Below are 1,446 nucleotides of genomic sequence, written 5' to 3'. Positions count from 1 at the left end.
GGGCACATCCCCCCTGGCTCCCCCCAAACACAGAGGGGACTGTGGGGACCTGAGAGCAGCAGTGATGCCACCCCCTGTTCCTGGCCGGGGAGGGGGCTCAGGGGGGCTGTGGGACCCTCTGTGCCAGCGGGGCAGCGTTTGGGGCACAGGGACAGGTCTGCACTGGAGCAGCAGGCAGGGAGGGCAAAGTGCCATGGTGATCCCATGGTGATCCTGCAGGAATTCCTGCCCGGGAATGCTCAGGGGGGATTAGACTGAGCCCCTGGCTGAGCCTGCCCAGGCCTGCCTGCSCCAGGGCCGGGGGTGGCTGAGCTGGCACTGTCTGCGCTGCGGGGAATGGGGTGAGAGGGCAGTGCCTCTGCTGCCACCAGCGCTGGCTGTCCCTGAGCAGGACACGGCTCCGTGCACAGCCAGGGTCCAAGGTCACCCCCCGCCTTTCCCCGGCCAGACTAAACACGGGAGGTGCCACCGTGCCCCCGATGGGCACACAGCCACCCCAGACCCCCGGGTGACCCCGGCCCAAGGTTCCCAGAGACGCCTCGGTGTCCCTGAGGTTCTGCTGCCTCCAGTCCTGGTGTCCCCACGTTCCATCCCCTGGTGATCCTGAGTCCTGGTCACCCAGTGACCCCACTGAGGCTCCGCTGTCCTTAACGAGGTGCTCCCAGTCTGTCCCAGTGTGTCCCCCACAAACCCAGCAGCTCCAGACCCAATCCCGCTCTCCCAGCCCCAGAGTGCCCCATTTCCCCGGTGATGAACGCGCTGTCCCTGTCCCTGCAGTCCCCAGCCCTCCTCCCTGTCCCCGGTGACCCTGCTGCTCACACTGCCTTACACCATTCCTGATCACCCGTGTGCTCCTTACACCATTCCTGATCACCCGTGTGCTCCTTACACCATTCCTGATCACCCCGTGTGCTCCGTGACCCCGCTTGAGGTGCCGCTGCCCAGCGCTGTCACCGCTGCCCCAGGCCCTGCGCCCATGCCCGGTGCCCCATCCCGGAGCTCTGTTCCCCATCCCCGGTGCCCCATCCCGGAGCTCTGTTCCCCATCCCGGTGCCACCATCCCGAAGATCTGCTCCCTGTCCCCGGTGTCCCCATCCCGGAGCTCTGTTCCCCATCCCGGTGCCACCATCCCGAAGATCTGCTCCCTGTCCCCGGTGTCCCCACCCCGGGGCTCTGCTCCCGTCCCCGGTGTCCCCGCTGTCCCCGGTGTCCCCGGTGTCCCCGCTGTCCCCGCTGTCCCCGGTGTCCCCGCGGCCCGCAGTGCCGGTGGCGGTGCCGGTGGCGGGGGGTGGCGGTGACCTTGTCCCCTCGGTCCCGGTGTGACACTCACCGGCGGCGGCGCGAGCCCCACGTGCCGCTGACAGCGGGCGCGCCGCGATGACGCAACAGTGGGCGGGGCCGCTCCGGTGCCGCTTCCGCGCGGCGGCGGCGCGCGCTGATGACGTT

The 1,446-nt window shown here is 69.3% G+C and overlaps 1 protein-coding gene across 1 annotated transcript in view; it reads right to left on the bottom strand.

Moving 5' to 3' along the window:
* The window catches only part of LOC130587927 (sodium-dependent multivitamin transporter-like), a gene marked incomplete at its 3' end in the record, with an annotated part of 5,498 nt that extends 4,090 nt beyond the window's left edge, over positions 1–1,408 (bottom strand). The window contains exon 1 of the mRNA XM_057388898.1: positions 1,331–1,408. The remainder of the gene's footprint in view (positions 1–1,330) is intronic.
* Positions 1,409–1,446: the final 38 nt, after the last annotated feature.

The sequence above is a fragment of the Malurus melanocephalus genome, unplaced genomic scaffold, assembly GCF_030028575.1.
Source record: "Malurus melanocephalus ecotype Western Australia unplaced genomic scaffold, MMel_1.1 scaffold_2746, whole genome shotgun sequence".
Taxonomy (NCBI): Eukaryota; Metazoa; Chordata; class Aves; order Passeriformes; family Maluridae; genus Malurus; species Malurus melanocephalus.
Note: the sequence above shows the minus strand (reverse complement) of the source record. Positions and strands in the feature narration are given on the sequence as shown.